General features: G+C 31.5%; 1 long non-coding RNA gene across 1 annotated transcript; it reads right to left on the bottom strand.

Moving 5' to 3' along the window:
- Positions 1-1,008: 1,008 nt before the first annotated feature.
- LOC134245754 (uncharacterized) lies at positions 1,009-2,672 on the bottom strand. The gene is made up of 4 exons (XR_009987515.1): positions 2,342-2,672; positions 1,706-1,766; positions 1,318-1,385; positions 1,009-1,099 (listed from the first exon to the last, which is right to left on the bottom strand). It is a non-coding gene; the product is annotated as an uncharacterized LOC134245754 (long non-coding RNA).
- Between the last annotated feature and the right edge of the window lie 21,618 nt (positions 2,673-24,290).

Here is a 24,290-nt window from a genome sequence, read left to right as displayed (position 1 = left end):
GTATGCATAAAACACTGGATATTACTTTCTATTTTGTGACTTCGATCTCTATACAATGTATGAAATATGTATGTTATAAGACATCTTTCAGACCTTCCGCATTTCCTCGAATATGTGTAAACACACATGCAGTTACATGTAGTTGTAGAATTTGCCGCACCATGTAATCTAAAACGCCGATTATTGATAAAAATGGGAATATTCAATTATAATAGTCAATTGATAGCCTCCATCAATAAATAATTCGATAACTATACCCCTCTGTCACTACTGTACATATATACACTTGTGACGTTCGTTGTGTACAAATATTTTTTTTCGCATACAAGATTCTATCATGGCTTTCTTTCAAACCTTCAACTCCTATGGGATTTAAGTTCTACGTTTTAAGAACTAAGACTTAGTGGAAAGCATAAATATTCCTGTATTTGACTATTTGTTAAAGGGACTACCATTTTATTCCAAAAGAGGGGGGGGGGGTTAGATCTCAAAAATGTTGAAAATAAATATGTCCCAGACTGGATAAAAAATAAATTATCTGCCCCAGACCAATGTTCCCACCTCTTCTAATTTATTTTTTTAGCTTGTCAGACATTTTTCAGTGAAGAGGAAAATAAATAATCTGTCCTTCAACTTACTGGAAATAAATATTAGTAGACCTGTCTTCATTGACATGAAAAGAAATAAAAAAAATAGTGACTTGGGAAAACTTGCCAACCCCCCTCCCCCCCCCCGGCCCCCTCCTTTCAAAATAAAATGGTGGTCCCCTTTCTTGTTTTGAATCAATTAGGGGAGCCTTTAATCTCCTTTTTAGTTACTATTATTAAGAAAAACAAATTAACACAATGTACATGCTGGAAATAAAATCTTGATGAACATTGACACCCACCACACAAATATATGCAAGTCAAGATTATCAAATCTTAATAGCCTTTTCAACACCTGTACAGTAAGTACATGTATATGGAAAAGTCAAATCATATATATGAAGAAATTTTATTTCATTAACAGCTTTTCAAATTAAGGTAGACTGTACAAGGAATACTGAACAGCTGCAAATTATTTCCATCACTTCATGTTCTTGTAGATGAAATCAATTCTGAAAATACATGTATGAGAAAATCAGGATATACATGTAGTAACATACCATTATTGAGAGTGAATTGGAGTTTAAAATTGAATCAAATTCAGAATAATGCATGGAAACATGCACAAACATTGGATGCATAATTAAATGTTTGTAATTCTACTGTTATATTTTATTGTTTGCCAGGAATATTGCATGGTAATTAAGTTTATAGCTAATAAGAAGCGTACCATTTTCCTTAAATGATGGATTAACTTTCCGCCTGAATGAATCCATTGGTTCAATTCTTTAGGAATAGCTACAACACATTATACATGTATATGCTATTGCTATGAAATTACTAAATAAAATACATTGTATAATAAAATCACATTACATTTGTCAAAACAATTCATGATATACTGTATACTGTAGTGAATTTATAAAATTCATATTAAAAGATAAATGGAAACAAAGTTGTGTTACAAAACTTTTCTGGGAAATTAAAACCTCTGACATTTACAAGAACAAATAATTGAAAAAAAAAATTCTTTCATCTTTACCAAAATGAAAAAATAAATATAATCATGCACACATGCATGGTTTAAAAAATGTGGAATGCTTTATATGTGTACCTACCCTGTGGAGATATGGATGCATTATGTATTTTTTTATTCTTCAAGCCTGGAACTCTTGACTGCTACAATAATAAAAGTATAATATATCATATAATTTTAAAAAATAATTATGTATAAATTACAGAAATTAATTGACATGAAATCAAACTAAAAAAAAATAAATATTTATTCCCCATTAATTTAGAAATTCTATAAATTTAAAACCATAGATCTAAAGTGAAGGTTCTTTGTTTTCGACATAATGATACAGATATGTTTTTACATTATGTAGCATGTTTATATGCCAAAAAGACAACATTACATGTTCAGTAAATCATTGTCAACTCTGACATTGACGGCAACAATGAAATTTCAAATTTAATTTAGTTTAAGTTTGTATTACTGTTGAACCCCCTTATTACAGATGTTGTCTCAAAGAAAATAAACTTATCGACTCTATATTTAGTACAATTACATTTTTAAATTTCTAGTAAAAAAAAGTGATCAACTTTATGTGGGCTGTTGGGAAGGGGGGCGGGGGGCACACACTGAACTGCATTAGTTTTTCACTGACTGTAATAATCTAAATAAACACGTACACACTCGCGATCGTTCTTTTTCTTCGATGTTAACAAAAGCATATCTACATATTGTACACACCTGGGCTGAATGCACTGCAGTGATGGATCTAAGGAGCTAGTGCAGATTGTCTCAGTCTTCCATTATTTTCTGTAATAATGTCCTCATATTCTCGTAATAGGGATAAACAATGCCTTGTCTCTTATCTTATCCCTATTTTCTTTAAAGAATGTCTGGTTATTGCATTTAAATCCACTGCATATCTCAGCTGATGTCGCCACGTTTTTAGATGTAAACAACATTCCGTGTCATCGAGTGCAAGCGCTTGGCTGAAGCCGAATGCAGCCGAACGGTACATAAGAAAGAGAATTATTTTAAAAACATGCTATTCTATATAGGAGGAAATCACTAATAATTATTTATTTAAACATGGAAATATTTCTGTTTGTTACAAATTCTTGCAAATATCGGTAAATAGTTATTTTGAGCTCTATTTCCTTATAAGGATCAATCAGGACGGAGCAACTGTCATGACGTCAAACCTCATTATGACTTCATTACCATATTTTTTCCATGGGTTGCCTTAACCGTACTGCGTATTTCGGTGACATAAAAACGTAGATAGAATCAGCAATTTACATTTACATTTTATATTCCGTAGTAAATAAGGTTTTTTTCTAATACTACACATTGTGAAAGCCAGAAAACTGAAAAACATGTAGATATTAAATATATAATGTAAAATAATGAAATCAATGCCATAATGCATTTGGATGTACAAAGCATTTTGGAAAATTTGAATGTATGAATTACAATAAATGTCTTTTTTTCTAAGGAAAAGGTACAAGGAGAACTCAAGCAATTTAAATTTACAAACGACTACATATTTTGTGCACAAAATATTTACATAGATCAAAGCCAGGAAGTATGACTTAATTAACTAAAAGATGTTAATACCCTGTACAATGATGACTTAATTCCCGAAAAAAATTACGGCCCTTATAATTACTAGTTAGCTTATTCTTTCGTTTCTGTTATTTTTAAAATTCTCAGTACAATGAAAAATGCCATGAAAAATCCCTTAAAGATGAAAAATTCCGATTTAGCTACTGGAGCAAATGTTTCAATTGTTTTAAGTTATGATTTACATCTTTCATTGAATCCAACTGTTCATTACTTCGAGTCACAACTTTTCAGGAATCGACATAGTAAATTCACATGTAAGCAATTCGTGATACTAAATAGGTCTTTTCATAATTTTTTTGAATTCTTAAGTACACTCGAGTACCGGTATTTCTACTTTTATATCAAAATGTACATGTTCTGATCGTACTCCTGTTGTGTGCACCTTTTCTTCCTTCCATTGTAATTTCACACGTATATACAGTTCTCTTCAATTTTTTGGTTTAATGAACCAAAATTCAAAATACTGCAAATAAGCGAATTCATTAGTATTTGAATGTTTTCGGAATTGGGTATTACAACTTTATTCAAGCATAATGCTTTTGTACATATTAGAAAGCAATTATCAAAGTACGGTTTTGGTTTTAAGTAATGTACTAAACGTAATCTACATAACTCTCCAACATTTTGTCATATACGAAATTTTAAAATGCTTCAGAGTACCAGACCTTTATCTTTAATTTCAACACACATGTAATCCTTATTGTGCTCTGAACATTTTCTGTTCATTAAAAAATTATGAAAATTTGCTTTCATCCCCTAGCATTTTAACGCATATACCATTTACTTTTTCTAACGCAGAATCACACATGTACCTCGCACGTATCTCACACTTTAAAAAGTTTATTTACTCTTCCATTTATTTCCATTTCCATCTTTTTATACTTGTTTAATTCAGATAAAATAGGAAAAAGTAATTTCATATTTAAATATTTTACGGAGTGTACATATCGCAGTTGATTCGATACGCAAGAGCATGCTATTGTATGAATGATTTACATTATTGAGTAAATTATTGAGAAGGAAAATGATGAAACAAGAATATCAGCAGTCTCATTTAAAGTCATCATTTTGTAAGTGCTATGATAGATACAATGACTTTGTCAGCAAATACAATTTATCATTGAGACAAATGCTGATGGACATTTTACATACTAATTTTTAGTTCATTATTAATACACTGAATTGACAGGGGATTTTTCCGTTATTTCACGATCATGACAATGAACACACTGCGGGTTTGACCGGTTGGCAGGGGATGCTCACTCGTCCATGGCACCTGATCCCACCTCTCATATTTTGGTTGTCCTTTTTAGCTCTGCTGCTTTTTTGTATTGTTTTTTGGACTTTTGATCTTCAATAATGCTCGTTATCTACGGAAGCTCAATAGTTCAAACCAAAAATAAATAAAGAAAAAGGAAATTATTGGGAAAAAAAAACGAAATTCATAAATACAGAAAATCGATATTTTTAAATAAAGAAACGAAAATCCTAAATAATGAGAACGAAATATTTAATTGAGAAAAACAAAATCATTAAATAAAGAAAACGAAATTATTAAATAAAGAAAAAATGAAATTATTAAATAAAGAAAAACAATACTATTAAAGTAAGAAAACTAAACTATTAATAAAGAAACACAAAATTATTAAATAAAAAATAAAGAAAACGAAATTATTAAATTAGGAAAACAAAATTTTGAAATGAAAAACTAAAATACGGAATTTATAGATGAGCATGATAAGGATCATTCAATAAACGCATGTACGTGTTATAAAGCATCACCTACTAACCCTTTAGACCTTTTGATGTTTTGACATTTAAAACGTGTGGGAGACGGAGCACTGTTAATGCTTGAAAAGGGGGCGGGGCCTAATTATACCGGAAATGTTTTCTGTAACGTCACAAAAAAAAATTGGTACATTATTTTTATTCCTCCATAATGCTAGAAAATCAAATACTTTGCAATTTTCAACTGTATTAGCATTGCATTGGAAATATTTGCTAGTTAAATCCCAGACAACAGTTTAGAAACAAATCACCAATCACAGCAAACTTGTCGACATGACGTCATTTTGGTAAATAAGACGTATTTTATGTATAATTTTACAGTGAACAATGCATTTTATTACTAATAAGAATATTATATACATATATTAGATAGGATTAATACCAGTGTAAAAGATTTGTTTAGTGCGATTATTCAACGATTAGCGAGCGTATGTATTTAGTTAATTTTGCATTTTTATGTGTGCAAGTTTTGCATGTTTAACATCGAGGTGGCAAATTAAATCGCCTTTTCGCAAGGGCATACACTAAATAGATGTTAGCCATTTTTAAAATATTAATAAAGGATATGTTCCTTAACTTGAAAAGTTCTGCTGCTTTCTTTAAATCGAGAGTTTGACTTACTAAGGGCAGAAAATACTTAGTTAAGGTCAAACATATTTCGATATGAGTATATTTACTTGAAAGTTTAACAATAAAATTCTGTACAAATTCTGTACAAAGCAGCAGCATTTTTTATAAAGTATGCAGAAACAATTGGTGTCTTATTTTTTTTAATTTTAAATAGTGTATGCCCTTGCGATATTGAAAGAGCTATAGCCACGAAGTGCAAAAATATGCCCTGTCACCAAAATGAATAAAATTTTATTATGTGATAGGTTAGACTTTGTGGGTTATAACATAATTTATTTTTTAGTGATATCTTTTCCAGTTTTCTTTTTATAGTCGTTTGAAAATGGTATTGTTTCAAGTAAAATCTACATGTATAACGTCATGACTTTTGACGTTATATATACACATGTATATTGTAACGGTATGACGTTAACGTTATCTAAATGAAGGTAATTATATCTACATTATTAAATTGGAAGGGGGATCCGCTAAAATAAACCCTACTTAAGAATTTGTGAAATTTATCATAGGACCGTTAAAAAGTTTTGAATCATGAGATAAAAACACTGTACAATGTCATGTAGCTACGGTAGCTAGTTTTTGCTCATCTTCCCAAGTCAAGAGTTTCTGATCCGCTCCGCTCCATCTTCCCACGTCAAGAGTTTCTGATCCGCTCCGCTCCATGTGGTGCGGAGCGGATCAGAAACTCTTGACTTGGGAAGATGGTTTTTGCTTTGATTAAAAAAGTGTCAAATACTGTTATATTGTCCTGATAAATCAAAAACATCTTTTTAAAATTATACATTAAGAGAAAATAGGGGAAAATTATTCACAGTGTAAATATTACCTGTATCCACAGTATTGATTAATCCGTAAAGTCACGAAAAAGTGAATATTAAGTGTTCAGTTTTTTTTGGGGGGGGGGGGGGTGAAATTAATAATAGGCAACAGAAGGCTGTTTTAATAGCCGTTGCAAGGGCCCTGCGTAATTAACATTACCATGTGTATATACATGTATTTGTTGCCTATCGTGCGTAATTGTATGGACATTTTGTTTAAAATATCATCCTTCGGACTTGCTGTACATATGGAAGGATATAATTTTGCCGACATACCTTCACACGTTTTTTTTTAAATCGTCGACTGTTATCCCTTCGGTAGAAGCTCTAGCGCTAGGGTAGTGTACATTACTATGCATACTGGAAATTCATTCGAGATTCATAGTCAAAGACATTTGACGGCACTTGTTTGAATAAACTGTAAATTAATTACCAAATCTATAACCACTTTATTTAAACCTCTTTAAACCCCAACAGATGAACAGGCGCGGATCCAGAATTTTTTTTGCTGTCAAAAAAATATACAAGCCAAAAATCTCTTCACATGCGAAAAAAGCAAACAAACAAAACAAATCAACAGCAAACCTCCCAAATAAACAAAATAAACCCAAACAAACTCCTTTCCCATGTTTCGGATTGTTTACCCCATCTTCTCAAGACACGGTCTGAAGTCGGCATACAGCTCTTTCCTTCAGAATGGGAGAGTATGGGCATTGTGGTCGTGGTTTGCGATGATGATTGTGTTTCCCATACAAATAATACCATGACTTTTTATACAAACTCAACACATATTCCAGGGTTTCAGTGTCATCTAGGAGGGATCCAAGGTCACTTTTACTTAGTTTAGTATAGGTATTTAAAACTCTGCAGATCCCAGTCTCTTCATTTAGATCCGCGCATGGATGAATACCGGGTATACAGACAAAGGAGGTAATGTTTATAATTTACCAATTCAACGATTTCCTATCAAATTGCTATCATCTCGGGGATAGAGAGAAAAAAAAATGTGAAAATAACACATCCTAAATACCAAGCTAGCATATTTTAAAATTATGATCTATGAAGGCAACGAAATTACATGCACGAGATAATTCTGATATTCTGGGACACGCCATGTATTAAATAATTGTTGTCATTTTATATAATGTTTGATACCCCATTTGATCAAAAACTGGAATATGTAAGTCCGTTCAAGTGTAGATCAAGGCCAGTTATATGTTATGCAGTTTAAGATCTATATTATAATTTTTAACAATAAAGAAGATTAAAGATCACCCCCGCTGTTGTGGAGCGCTTTCGACCATGCAACAATTAAAAAAAAGTGTTGCTGATCAGCCGGGGATACTTTTACAATTATAGAATAAAGAAAGTAAATTACCCTACCCTGTTAATTTATGTTTGTATTTATGAATGAAACCCCCCCCCCCCCAAACACTATCGAATAGATTTATTTCACTTCGTCAGTTTTTTTTCACTTGTAATTTTTTTTTTTTTCGATTGTGTATGTAGGTATGATTTCTTTAGATTTGCCCTTGCATCTACCTCCAACTAACTGACGACCTGTAGCATAGATTACTTATGAAATATTTGGAACACTTACAGGTAAATATTTAAAGCACATTGCGAAGGGGGCGTTGCGAAAATATTTTATAAATACTGAATTCAAAGACACACCAATACACTGACATATTTCTGTATTTTATATTTGTACCAAATGGAATTATAATTGTTTGAAATATATATTGATGAAAATATCAATATACAGTATACATATGTACATACATCGATGTCCTCAGTGCGAAGCTACACACAGCACTATAAATAGGATTTTTGCTTTTGAAGCAGTATGAAAATTTACTTTTCTACACCTGCATAAAATTATTTCAGAAGATTTTGTTTAAAAGTAAAATAGATCGATGACTGATATACGTATCTAAATTGCGGCTATAATATGTAACAGTGTTGACTCTACCTCTCGTAATATTATAGGGAACTTGAATTTGACATATACTCATACAAGTTCAAGATTTTGTTTCGTGGAATTGCAGACAATTAATATCTAAATCCTTCAATTCCGTACATTATTTCTTTTTTTTATTAATATTTCAGCAGCAAGCTAGCGCAATATTATTTTGCTTGCATAACGAAGGGCGGACGTGATTATGATATTGCATGTTTTCACAGTGATATGGATCCAGAAAAGGGGGGTGGGGGTCCATTTTTTCATATTGTTAATTACAACACGAAGATAGTGTACAGCTTTAAAACGAAAACAGGCGATTGAAAGGGAGGTGAAATTGGAAATAATAGAAATAGACCTCTGTAAATACATGTAATTTAATGATATCGAGTAAAGTTTAAGTGATTCATCTTGAAAAAAAATCAATTATCATCTAAAATAATTACAGTCTTTATGACGTCACAATTGACGTATTTGTATTACTTTTAACGTCATATTCAAAGACTGACGAAGAGAAATGTAACTTATATGTTTTTTGAGTTTTGAATTCGGATAAAATAAATCGAAGATCATGCCTCTCCACAAATTTCGTTTCAAACGAACTACCGACTATTTTTAAAATATATTGTGTGTAATTTTTATACAACTATTGTTATATAAACCAAATATTAATGAATGTTTAACAAAACTGGTGAATCTTTGCGACATCAAAATTTAAATGTAAAGGCATATTTTATATTGGCCACACGTATGAACAACGATTACATTAAGCGTGTCGATTCGTATCAGCAATATTTATACATATGGTAAGTATGAAAGTTGTTCTTGATTGTGGCCACACTTAATTTTGGGAAAATCTGTCGAAAAATCGGCATTTTTTAATGTTTTTATGAAACCGTCGCATCTTCAAACCATCTCACGTGCCTAAAAGCGCATTATTTAATAAAATGAGTTACGTAAGGAAAAGAAGTAAGTTGTCCTCTAATAATTAACGTATAATACCGGCCATGAATAGAAACTCAATTTTTGTGAAAAACACAGGGCCAAATATTATGGTTCGTGGCTTTACCTCTTTGTTAATGATTTCCATGCAGTACACATACTATGCATTTATCACGGGACTGTCCATTGAAGGGACCAAATTTAATTCAGTGCAGTGTAGTGTATACTATACTATTTCATTAAGTATTTTAGTTATGTATCAGTAAAACGGCTTCATACAGATAAACTCAGTTTTAAAAAGTCCCCTTTTTGTACGTATATTCCATCGATTTCTTTATAATAGGCCTTAACAGTACTGCAGAGAAGTAATCAAGAAATCAATAAATGTCAAATTGACAAACGTAAAACATATTCTGTGTACACAGCCTAAAATTTTTCGCAATTCTGTAAACGATCTATGAACTGTTCAAATTTATTTAAGGGAGTTTGTTGCTGTGTCGCATCCCCACAACATTATTGTTGTGAGTCTGGACGAAGTAAGCATGTCTATTTCTGCGTGCATAAAATTACCGATATTTCAATAGAGCTCATGAACCGCTAGAAGGTCAGCACCTTGCGTATCGCATTACTGACTTCCCCCAAACTCAACCTAGTGTCCTATCTATGTATCCATAATTCTAAAGCGGTTGTTTGGTGATGTTTATTTATTATTTATAGAAAGATGATATTTTTAGATCCCATGATATGTTTAGAAATTTGAGGTCTTTGTTGTATTTTGTGCAACTTTTTTATCCATGAAATTAAATTATGTGACCAGTAACGACTTCAGAAGCTTCTGTCGAAACAAAATACACACATGTCACCTCCGCAAAATGAAAAAAGAAAATTTTTCACCTATCATAACATTAATTAAGAATCACCATGCATGAATAGAGATATTTTGAAAATATATCCCAAAGCTATTTACGTATCAGAGTTCTACAGTCGATATAATTGGAGAAAATTATTAAAATCATATCATAAATTCAGATGTGAAGAATTACAGGTAAATGTAATGAAATGAATCAACACATTAACATTTTAAATTTATAATTATAATTAATATATAATTTACAATTAAATATAAGGCTTTATCAACTGATACTTACAAAGTGAAGGCCGGTGAACTGAAATAGATATTCAAAGTATTATGTAAGGTAATAAAATTTTTGATACACATGTTGGTTACATTCAGCAGTACAGTTAAGGCAACATTCCCTAAAAGAAAAACAGTCACCAAATATGATAAACTTAATGTTTAACTGTTTATTTTTAAGCAAGACATTCTACTTAAAGTAGCTTTATGTTATTTTGAAGAGTATGTTCATCGCTAATCACATCGGTATTTTTTGTCATCAAATGACACTTAAATGTTACTTGGGCTCCGATTTTAGGTCAACGAATGTCAAATTTTACCGAAAAGTTCAAGGGCAAGACAAGTAAAAAAATAACTGCACAATGTTTGTTGTCCACATGTATCTATACTTTTTCTAAAGTGATGCTATATATTTATTTTAGTCAGCTTAAAAATACAGTAGTATATGAAAAATATGGTAATTTCCTTATTTTATCGGAAATTATAAATTACCTAAATTACTAATCGGTGAAAAATTAATGGCATCGTTTAAAAATCTTCTTCTAAAGAACCACTGGGCCAGAAAAAATGTAATTCATGTGGAAGCATCCTCATGTAGTGTAGATTCAAGTTTGTTCAAATAATGACCCCCGTGATAGGGTAAGGCCACAATGGGGTATCAAATTTAACATATGATTACATCAGAAAATTTTTTTTTAAAATGTTCTTCTCCAGAACAACTGGGTCAGGGAAATTGGAATTAATGTGGAAGTATCTTCATGTAGAGTGAATGCAAGATTTGTTCAAATCATGACCCACAGGGGTAGGATGGATTTGAAATGGGGTATCAAAATTTAACAATTAACAATACATAGGAAAAATCATTGAAAATTTTCTTCCCAGAACCACTGGGCCAGGAAAGAAGGAATTCATGTGGAAGCATCTTAATGTAATGAAGATACAAATTTGTTCAAATCATGACCCCAAGGTCGGGGTGGGACTACAATGGTGTATCAAAGTTGAGAATAGGAATGCAGAACAAATGTTAATTTATAATAAAAACAAACAGTAGAATTACAATCATGTATATGCATTCTACGAGTGTTCTATGTTTCAATGCATTATGTAAACTTAAATCTACATACCTTTTCATGCTGACAAATTATTATGAGCCATCATGGCTTTGTTGTACTTGAGAATAATTATAAAGTTTATTTTATGCCATTCTACTTTGATCAATACTTTAGAGGCCCCGCCCTTGTCCAAGGGGTCATAATTTGTACTTATGAGATTAACTAATATGACATTGTAGAATAAAATGGAATTACATTTGACAACAAAAATCATGTTATACTGTGTAATGTAGTGAATTACTTACGTTCTAACTTACATGTACTAGAAATATGAAATCAAAACTTCTCAGTGAAGGTTGCAAATGCAGTGTTTTTAAAATACTTGGAGTGTTGGTGACCACGAATCTTTTAATTGTGACGTAATTTTCCCCCTTGTCAAAGTATTATGACGTCATAAAATGCGTCATTTTCCTCATATCCTGTAAATTCCTTCGGAAATGGCCCAAAGTTAAAGTATTTTTTTTCAATATTTTAAAGGCCACAACCTCAGATCCAAAACATGCAAATACATAATGAAAGATCTGTTTCTGAAGATCAGAAAACATGTATTATTTTTTTGGATCGTGGGCTGTGCTCATATTTTAATTCTTTGCTGAAGGTAGTCAAATCCGCGTGTTTTCTGCAAATTTTAAGATTATTGCGATTTGTCAAAGCTTGTTTTCTAATATTTGGATTCACAAAACGAAAGTGTATGATAGAAAATGAAAGCACAAAGTGTCTACTTTCTTTTTATAAATGAAATGGGAAAGAGGTTGATAGTTAATTAATTGATATAAGAACAGGGCCATTTTATGCATAAGATGGCTCTTGCTCTTTGTAGATTATATTAATTTAAGTACATGTACCAAAATTTTAAAGCCTAGAAAAGAGCACATGAAACATGCTCCTATCATATTTATTTTTCCTATATTACATGTATTTAGTACTTTATTTTTAAACTCTTCTGCAGACTGCAATTGAATTCATTTTTTACGTAATGCATACTATATACAGGGAAATATGCGCTCCCGTTTTATTCTCTGCCCTTTTGCCCTTCTCTCCTTGGGGCGAATTTAAAACGGGATGACTTTAAAGAATACAGTGTAGTTTCTGAAACAAATCTTTGACTGGGCACATTAAAAAAAGCAACATTGTTTGTAAGCGTTAAAAGGCCAAAAAAACAGGGGAAAAATTAACCCTGTACACGGTAAAAAATGTAAGAGACAGATAGCTAATCAAATAAACTTTCTCCGTTCATCGGCTCTCAATCACAATAACAAGCATGCATTAGAATTCGTAACTCAAAACTTTTTATATTAAATTTAGCCAGAAACTGTTTTATTTAAAATTAATTACATTCATTGTATGCTCTTTATCAATTTCCTCTTGTCATTTCCTAAAATAGAAATCAAAAAAAAAATATCGTTACGATAGCTCAGTGCCATGTCAAATGTACCAGATATATAGAGGATATATATATTGTGTGATTTGATATTGCCTTTATCCAACGAGTTGAAATGGTGTATATATTCGCGAGGATTGTCGAGCGAATATACACCATTTCAAAGAGTTGGATAAAGCCAATATCAAATCACAAAATTATAGATGTTCTATTTATCTGATACGACTCTCGTTTTGAGACTTCCCCTGCGAAACTACAGGAATGATTGCTAATTCAAATCGATGACGTATGACTTCATGACGTAGAACCGTTGATGTTGATATACCTCGCAAGAAAGTAGATCGTGTTCAAAATTTTGAATTTCTGCTACCCGCGTCTTTGAAAACATTATGTGACAATTGCTGTAGCTTTACATCAAATGAACTTCTGACTGAAAGTTGTAAGGACCATGGGACCGTAAAAATGGACACTTTGGACGATGGCAGTACAAAGCGTGATAGGCACGGCTAGGGGCCCACTTATAGATTCATTGTTGATCCAGGATAAGCTACACCTACATTACTAGGTAGCCATACGTAGTTTAATATAAGAAAGCATTACTGAAGATGTTAAAGAAATCTTATAACAACAACTTAACTGCTTGGCTATACTTTTTCCGAAAACGACTTAAAGGGGGGGGGGGGGTGTAACATCTGTCTACAAGTAGCCAAAACAGGTTCCTTGATAGAATAAGACAGTTCTTTGACATATACGAGTCTTTTTCTGGCTTTGAACGATATCTTCCCTCTTTCTCATTCATTTTATCAGGGCAATAGTTTTCACAAATAAAAGTTTCAAATAAAATTTTAAAGCGAGGAATATTTTCAAAACCTGAAGTGTTATTGATAAAGCATCTACTCGTGGATAACGCATAAGTTTATCCAACGGTCTGTATCACCAACACGTATGATATAAAGAATTATTACATGCTAGAATAAATTCATAATGCTTGAAAATAGCAATTGACGATTTTAATTTATCATTAACTCGCTATATCTATTATGTATTTCCTTAAATCCTTTTGATAATCACTTTTATTATTGAGTAATTTTAATATGTTTGTATTTAGCCTCTCTTTGGTTAATATTCAAGAGGAACGCGTATTTTTTCTGTATAACCTGGTTGATATAGGGACACACTTTTCTTGACATTCAGCTGAATTATCTTATCCAGAAATCCTTTCATTTTAAGTCATTGAAAATTCTACACTTAATTAATGTACCTTTAATTGCAAACAGTTACTCGATCTTACCATGCCTAAACAAATATAATGGCTTCTAAGTCTACATGTATTACACTTTACCTCCCCTGGCTTCCCATCCCTTCAGTTACTATGATTGCATAATTGAGCGGTAAATGCAAATTTGAACTTATAAAAAGCAATGAAACATTATAACATAGTTTTTTTTATGATTTTGAATTTTAATCATAGGAAATTACTCTGATTCTTGGCCAAATAATTCGAGTATAAACTGGTTTCGGTCACTTTACGCTTTTTATAACATTAGAGCCATTCCGTAAATAACTAAATATAATAACTTTTGGAAAAGAATGACATTTTTTTGTTTCTGTCACGACCATTCTTTTTTTTTCAAAGGTAAAGATATTTGAAGAAAGAAAAGCTTTTAGATCTAAATCAGTGCATATCATAGGCTTGATATAAAATTTTACTTACCCTCATGACGTTCGGTATCTGTAATTAAAAAAATAATGTATCTTACGCTTTTGATTACAAGACTTCTGGAATTATATTAAACAGAAATAAAAATGAGATTTATAAAATAATCTCATAAACTGATCATAATTTAAAAACAAATTTACAGCAAAACATTTGTAACTGAATTAAACAGTCTGCTTCTTATTTGGATTGATTAATTGTATATTTTTTTAACGTCCCTCTCGACAATTTTTCACTAAAATTTTGACCTTTACTCGGCACTCAGGGCCAATGAGCAGTGAGGGATCTTTATCGTGCAAAGGCCTGCCGCTGACACGGGGCCTCTGTTTTTAAGGTTTCATTCGAAGGACCTGCAACCTTCACTTCAAAGCGCTGAACGCATGGCGAAGAAGTATTGCTACCCATTTTCTATCAACTTAGGTCAGTCGCGGCCGAGATTCGAACTCACGACCTCCCGATCACGGAGCGACACGGGTATGTTAAGACAGCACATGGATCAGAATTCGGCGAAATAACACTTTTTTCATAATATGTGACACTAAAAGATCGGAAAAGTTAAGGATAAAACTTTGCTATAATTATGCATTCTGTAGACTTCAATAGAACTTATACTACAGTCAGCACTTCACCATGACGTCACCATGTGATGTCTATAATTAGAAAATATACCTTAATGAAAAAGTGAAAAGTTCAACACTACCCCGGGGATAATTAGTTTTAATTTGTAATAATAGTTATGTAAAAACATTTCTGTACCATGAAAAGTGCTGCTAGAATCCTACTGTCCTATCACATAAATAATTATTAAACACTTTCCGACGAAACCTTCCCCAAATTTTCACATTTTGATCATAACATCGAAAAAAAAATGCATCAATTCCGGTAAGCCATACGATTCTAGCAGCACTTTCCAAAAACAATAGAATAAGAACTGAAGATGGAAACAAAAATTTAGTTTCAAGGTATGACGCGTAGTGTTGAACTTTTGCATTTTTTTGTTACAAACGACAGAGGATAGGCTAATCGGCAAGTAAACACCCTCCCTGCTATAATTTTAAGAAGAAATTGAAGAATTATATTACAATACCTCACTCATAAGCTTTATTCCAACATGAATCACACATGATATTCCTTCTAAATGCTTTAAATCTCCGATTTCTAGAGTTTGTTTATATGAATTCTCGTTACGTTGCACTTTCATTCTGCTACTGCATGACCAACAGTTATGACGTCATGGGTTTGGTATTTAACCTCTGTGATAACTACAGAGGCCCAGTAACGACATATTTCCGTTTATATTATGCCTATGCATATTTTGATTCATTTTTACGACCTCAAATCAATTTTAAATATCGATTTTATGAAATTGTTATATCTAAACTTCACGTCATATAGCTTACTATGACGTCATATCACATAGGCAAGTAGAATATTTGGTTGTAACCTTAACCTACCTGCGAAGCGCTCTACCTACCGAGCTACCGTGAACGGTACTCTTATTTTGAATGTAATTTGAAAAAAAAAACAGTTTTATTAAGTATAGATGCAGAAAATGCACTATATGCTTGATTAAACATATTTACTATATACATGTGTAAGTTAATTTCGTAACATTTAGATTTAAAGCACTTAACAAGGGAATGGATTCTGGTAATTTGTTGTTTTCATGTTCAATTTATTAATATCACGGCTTTCAGAAACGTAAACATTAAGAACAATCAGATACTGTTTTCCCTTTTAAAATTTAAGACATTATAAGACATATCACACATAACAGTAGAAGCATTTGATTCTGGCTTTTAATAAACTAATTCTATTAAACCACTATCATTTTTATCTATTACTTGTACATAATTTAAGGAGTCCATCGCTGTTTAGAAACGTGATATTTCCAATATTACATGATATATTAAGAGGTTTGTAGGTTTTTGTATTTTAATTTACCTATTTAATCCTGGAAATTATATTATGTCATGAAAGGTGACTTGAAAAATTTATGTTTACAAAAAAAAAACAAAAAAAAAAACAAAACAAAACAAACTTCATGATAAAAAAAACTTATTTTGCGTGAACACAAGCGTCCAAACAAAATATTCCGACACATTTGTACATTTCAAAATGCTACGTCCGCTATAAATTGGGGAACCTTGTTATAATTGTTAAAAAAAGTTAGATGTTATGAAAATAGGTAAAGCAAGCTCTCTATTTCGGTGACATAAAAACGTAAAGAGAATCAGCAATTTACATTTACATTTTACATTCCGTAGTAAATAACGTTTTTTTTTCTACTACTACACATTGTGAAAGCCAGAGAACTGAAAAACATGTAGATATTAAATATATAATGTAAAATAATGAAATCATTGCCATAATGCATTTGGATGTACAAAGCTTTTTGGAACAATTGAATGTATGAATTACGATAAATGTCGTTTTCACTAAAATTTTGACCTTTACTCGGCACTCAGGGCCAATGAGCAGTGAGGGATCTTTATCGTGCAAAGGCCTGCCGCTGACACGGGGCCTCTGTTTTTAAGGTTTCATTCGAAGGACCTGCAACCTTCACTTTAAAGCGCCGAACGCATGGCGAAGAAGTATTGCTACCCATTTTCTATCAACTTAGGTCAGTCGCGGCCGAGATTCGAACTCACGACCTCCCGATCACGGAGCGACACGGGTATGTTAAGACAGCACATGGATCAGAATTCGGCGAAATAACACTTTTTTCATAATATGTGACACTAAAAAATCGGAAAAGTCAAGGATAAAACTTTGCTTTAATTATGCATTCTGTAGACTTCAATGGAACTTATACTACAGTAAGCACTTCACCCTGACGTCACCACGTGATGTCTATAATTAGAAAATATACCTTAATGAAAAAGTAAAAAGTTCAACACTGCCCCGGCGATAATGTTTTAATTTGTCATGAAAGGTGACTTGACAAATTTATGTTTACAAAAAAAAAAAAAATAAAAAAAAAAAAAAAAAAATTCATGATAAAAAAACTTACGTGAACACAAGCGTCCAAACAAAATATTCCGACACATTTGTACATTTCAAAATGCTACGTCCGCTATAAATTGGGAACCTTGTTATAATTGTTAAAAAAAGTTAGATGTTATGAAAATAGGTAAAGCAAGCTCTCTATTTCGATGACATAAAAACGTAAAGAGAATCAGCAGTTTACATTTACATTTTACATTCCGTAGTAAATAACGTTTTTTTCTACTACTACACATTGTGAAAGCCAGAGAACTGAAAAACATGTAGATATTAAATATATAATGCAAAATAATGAAATCATTGCCATAATGCATTTGGATATACAAAGCTTTTTGGAACAATTGAATGTATGAATTACGATAAATGTCGTTGTTTGAAGGAAAAGGTACAAAGAAAACTTGAGCAATTTACATTTACAAACGACAATATGTTTTGTGCATATAATTGACTCTTACACCACAAAATATTTACGTAGATCAAAGACAGGAAGTATGAACTAATTAACTCTGTTTATCCCCTGAACAATGATTACTTAATTCCCGAAAGAAAATGATGGCCCGTACTAGTTAGCTTATTCTTTCGTTACTGTTATTTTTAAAATTTTCAGTACAATGGAGGATGCCATGAAAAATCCCATACAGATGAAAAAAATACCGATTTAGCTACTGGAGCAAGTGTTTCAATTTTTTTAAGTTATGATTTACATCCCTCATTGAATTCAACTGTTCATTATTTCGAGTCACAACTTTGAAGGAATAGACATAGTAAATGTAAGCGATCCGTGATACTAAATAGGTCTTATCATAATTTTTTTGAATTCTTAAGTACACTCGAGTACCGGTATTTTTACTTTTATATCAAAATGTACATGTTCTGATCGTACTCCTGTTGTGTGCACCTTTTCTTCCTTCCATGGTCATTTCACACGTATACAATGTATACAATTCCCTTCAATTTTTGGATTAATGAACCAGAATATTGCAAATAAGCGAATTAATTAGCACTTTAATGTTTTCGGAATTAGGTATTACAACTTTACTAGCATAATGCTTTTGTACATATTAGTAAGCAATTATCAAAGTATGGGTTTGGTTTTAAGCAGTGTACTAAACGTAATCGACATAACTCTCCAACATTTTGTCATATACGAAATTTTAAAATGCTTCAGAATACCAGACCTTTATCTTTAATTTCAACACACATGTAATTCTTATATTTTTCTTCCAAATACAACACAAAATAAGAAATGTTAAACATACTCAAAATATTTTTTTTTTATTTCGGAGAAAGAACAGTTGGTGTTCATACTATCTGTGTAAGGAGAAAACTTTGCTACAGTGTATTTAGAAACAGGAAGGCTACTTTTGAAAACTACTCAATTGAATAGAAACTAAAAATTCTGGTTCAAGGTTTTATTTAGTGAAAGAAGAATGTACAATTTGGTCTGTATTGTGCTCTAAAAATTTTCTGTTCTTTAAAAAATTATGAAAATGTGCTTTCATCCCCTTCCCCGCAGTCATGCATTTTAACGCATATACCATTTACTTTTTCTAATGCAAAATCACACAGGTACCTCGCATCTATCTTGCAGTTTAAAAAGTTTATTTACTCTTCCATTTATTGCCAATTCTTTCTTTTTATACTTGCTTATTTCTGATAAAATAGGAAAAAGTAATTTCTTATTTAAATATTTTACGGAGTATATATCGCAGTTGATTCGATACACAAGAGCATGCTCTTTGTATGAATGATTTCTAAAACGAAATAAATTATTGACAAGCAAGATGATGAAACAAGGATATAAGCACTCTCATTTAAAGTCATCATTTTGTAAGTGCTATGGTAGATACAATGACTTTGTCAGCAAACACAATTTATCATTGAGACAAATGCTGATGGACATTTTACTTACTAATTGTTAGTTCATTATTTATACACTGAATTGACGACGGATTTCTCCGTTATTTTACGATCATAACAGTGAGCACACTGCGGGTTTGACCGGTCAGCAGGGGATACTCACTCGTCCATGGCACCTGATCCCACCTCTGATGTTTTGGTGGTCCGTGTCTGCTCTGCTTCTTTTTTTTGTATATTTTTTATGGACTTTTGATCTTTAATAATGTTCGTTATCAACGGAAGCTCAATAGTTCAAACCGAAAATAAATAAAGAAAAAGAAATTATTGGAAATAATTTCCGAAATTCTTGAATAAAGAAAATCGATATTTTAAAATAAAGAAAAACGAAAATCTTAAATAACGAAAACGAAATTATTTAATAAAGAGAAACAAAATTACTACATAAAGAAAATAAAATTATCAAATAAAGAAAAAATAAAATTATTGAATAAAGAAAAACAATACTATTTAATTAATAAAACGAAACTATTAAATAAAGAAACACAAAATTATTAAATAGAGAATAAAAAAAACGAAATTATTAACTTAGGAAAACAAAATTTTGAAATGAAAAGCTAAAATACGGAATTTATAGATGTGCATGATAAGGGCCTGAACACATGAATCATTCAATAAAGCGCATGTGCGTGTTTATAAAGCATCACCTAGTAACCCTTTAGACCTTTTGATGTTTTGACATTAAAAACGTGTGTGAGACGCAGCACTGTTAATGCTTGAAAAGGGGGAGGGGCCTAATTATACGGGAAATGTTAACTGTGACGTCACACAAATATTTGGTACATTCTTTTTATTCCTCAATAATGCTAGAAAATCAAATACTTTGCAATTTTTAACTGCATTAGAATAAAAAACTATATTAAAACTTATTATTGCATTGGAAATATTTGCTAGTTAAATCCCTGACAAAAGTTTAGAAACAAATCACCAATCACAGCATACTTGTCGACATGACGTCAATTTGGTAAATATGACGCATTTTATGAACATTTTTTACAGTGAACAATGCATTTAATTACTAATTAGAATATTATATACATATGTTAGATAGGATTAATACCAGTGTAAAACATTTGTTTAGTGCGATTATTCAATGATTAGCGAGCGTATATATTTAGTTAATTTTGCCATTTTTATGTGTGCAAGTTTTGCATGTTTAACATCGAGGTGGTTAATTAAATCGCCTTTTCGCAAGGGCATATACTAAATAGATGTTAGCCATTTATTACATATAAATAAGAGATATGTTCCTTAACTTGAAAAGTGCTGCTGCTTTCTTTAAATCGAGAGTTTGACTTACTAAGGGCTGAAAATACTTGGTTAAGGTCAAACATATTTCGATATGAGTATATTTACTTGAAAGTTTAACAATAAAATTCTGTACAAATTCTGTATAAAGCAGCAGCATTTTTTAGAAAGTATAAAGTATGCAGAAACAATTGGTATCTTATTCTTTTTTTTTTATTTCAAATAGGGTATGCAGGATTTCTCAGAGATGACTGGACAGATTTTCCTGTAATTTTCAGGGATGATAGAAAGTTAAAATACCCCGAGACGTTTTTTTTTTTTTCTCATTTTTTTCAAAATTCACTTCTATTTGTCAGATACGTCCGATTTCCGGTTTTTTCAAAAATATTCAATCCGAGTGAGATCTCCGAAACGGTAAGAGATTTAGGCACCAACTTACAGGAATGATAAATCTTGATGAGTCGGCTTAACCAGTTGGGATAAGATTGTCCGCCGTCACTTCCGGTCGTCACAGGAAGTGATCATAAATATCGAAAATTTCAACTTTTCTTTTTTGAAACTTTTTTTCGATTAAATCATTGCATTTTATTTGTATTTTCGAAATATATCAGTCCCACCGGAAACAAGAACGACAACTTCCGGTTATAAGAAAAGAACTACATATTTTGAGTATTTTTCTTTCCTATAAATATTTAAGATAGATTATTATTATTTGGAATGATTTTAGGGTATATAATTCAGACTGCAAATGTCTACAGTAACGTCAAATATCTTTGTAAAATTCACTTCCGATCGCGTGATTTCCTATCCTTAAAATAAGAATGTTATCCTAGCTAGATCTCGTATACGGTAAGAGATTAAGACACAAAAGTTATAGGAGTGATAGATCTTGATGAGTCGGCAAAACCAGTTGTGATAAGATCGTCTGCCATCACTTCCGGTCGTCACAGGAAGTGAGCAAAGAAATCGAGAAATTAAACTTTTCTTTGATGAAATTTTTTTTGCATCACATCATAGCATCTTATTTGTAGCTTCAAAATATATCAGTGCCACCGGAAACAAAAACGACAACTTCCGGTTACAAGAGATAAACTACGCAATTTGAGCATTTTTCTATCTCATAAATATTATTTTTTGAAAAAGTATTTTGAATGATTTTTCGATATGTTATTCAGACTGCATATGTCTACAGTAATGTCAAATATTTTTGTAAAATTCACTTCCGGTCGCGTGATTTCCTGTCCTCAAAATGGTAAGTTATCATTGCTAGCTCTCGTAAACGGTAAGAGATTAAGACACCAAACTTATAGGAGTGGTATATCTTGATGAATTGGCAAATCCATTTGGGTTACAATTGTCCTCCGCCACTTCAGCTTGTCACAGGAAGTGATCAAATAAATAAAAAAAATTCAACTTTTCTTTATGGAATTTTTTTAGCATTTCATTTTAGCTTCTTATATATAATTTCGAGTTAATTCTCGATAAACCGCCACCTTTTGTAATTTAAAAATCATGGCGGTATAACGAATTTGGCGATGAATTGATTTTCCCATCTTTTATAGGAAATAGGAAGTTGAGTTACCGTTCTTAGAAATACCATGTAGCGTTTCTATTCTTGTTATCACATATATGTATATAAAAACATATTTCTAAATTTGAAAATACTTGAAGTAAGTTTTATATGTACAACTTCGCTAAAACAAAATGTGCAGTTATGAAATAAAGACACTTACATGTGTATGCATGAAAATCTGCACATCTGATATTGATAAAAAAAAACATGCGGGGTCGATCGTCCAAACTAATATATAGCCGATAGTACATAAAATGAATTCATAATAAATCCATTCTTTATGGCATCATTGTAAATGAATTGTTTTGAAAACAGGGTGGTGGATGTCGGTATGCGAATTTGGCGTTATAAAGAGAATTTTATATAGCAGGAAAAACGTTCTTGGGAAAGCATGGCAGTGTTGTGAAAATGGCGATAATTTAAGAATTGACTGTATGTCAGTTCTACCGGAAACAAAAACGACAACTTCCCGTTATGAGAGAAAACGCAAAAATTGAGTATCATACTATCCCAGAGATACCTTTTATAAAAAGAGCATTTGGAATGATTATAGGACATGTTATTCAGATTGCAAATGTCTAGACTAACCTCATATATTAAAAAAAAAACTTCCGGTCACGTGATTTCTTGTCCTCAAAATGAGAAGTAAATATTACAAGATCTCTGTAACAAATCAAGACACTAAACTTATAAGAATTATAAATCATGAAGATTGGGAAACAGATATAAGGTAAAATGCGTCCGCTGTCACTTCCGGTTGTCAAAGGAAGCGATATTAAAATTGAAAATGATTTTAATAAATGTTTCTAAGACTATAATTGTCTCTAAAGTAAAGTCAAGAAACCTAGTAAGTAACACCTCCGGCCGATTGTTTTCTTGTAATCATTGTAAATATTTTTATATTATATATTTAATTTCTACATGTTTTAACATAGATAAAAATCATTCATACATACATAGACTAGAACGGAACACCATTTTTGTTGCTGTAGCAACAAGAGTCTCTAGTTCTCTAAATTGTTTTGATAATCACTTTTATTTGAATTGAATATTTTTAATTTGTTTGTATTTAGCCTCTCTTTGGTTAATATCTAGGAGGAACGCGTATTATTTATGTAAAATCTGGTTGATATAGGGACAGACTCTACTTGACAACCAGCTGAATCATCATATCTAAGAAATCCTCTCATTTCAAGTCACTTCAATATTCATTGAAAATTCTAGATTTTAAAAAAATGTACCTATAATTGCAAACAGTTACTCGATCTTACCACGCCTAAACAAATATAATGGCTTCTAAGTCTACATGTATTACACTTTACCTCCCTTGGCTTCCCATCCCTTTAGTTACTATGATTGCATTATTGAGCGGTAAATGCAAATTTGAACTTATAAAAAGCAACGAAATATTACAACATAGTTGTTTTATGATTTGGAATTTTAATCATAGGAAATTACTCTGATTCTTGGCCAAATAATTCGAGTATAAACTGGTTTCGGTCACTTTACGCTTTTTTATAACATTAGGGCCATTCCGTGAATAACTAAATATAATAACTTTTGGAAAAGAATGACATTTTTTTGTTTCTGTCACGACCATTCTTTTTTTTTTTCAAAGGTAAAGATATTTGAAGAAAGAAAAGCTTTTAGATCTAAATCAATGCAGATCATAGGCTTGATATAATGTTTTACTTACCCTTATGACGTTCGGTATCTGTAATTAAAACAAAAATGTATCTAACGCTTTTGATCACAAGACTTCTGGAATTATATTAAACAGAAATAAAAATGAGATTTATAAAATAATCTCATAAACTGATCATAATTTAAAAACA

Source organism: Saccostrea cucullata, unplaced genomic scaffold (assembly GCF_032062105.1).
Source record: "Saccostrea cucullata isolate Sc308-1 unplaced genomic scaffold, CSIRO_AGI_Scuc_v1 ctg3738, whole genome shotgun sequence".
NCBI classification, from domain to species: Eukaryota; Metazoa; Mollusca; class Bivalvia; order Ostreida; family Ostreidae; genus Saccostrea; species Saccostrea cuccullata.
Note: the sequence above shows the minus strand (reverse complement) of the source record. Positions and strands in the feature narration are given on the sequence as shown.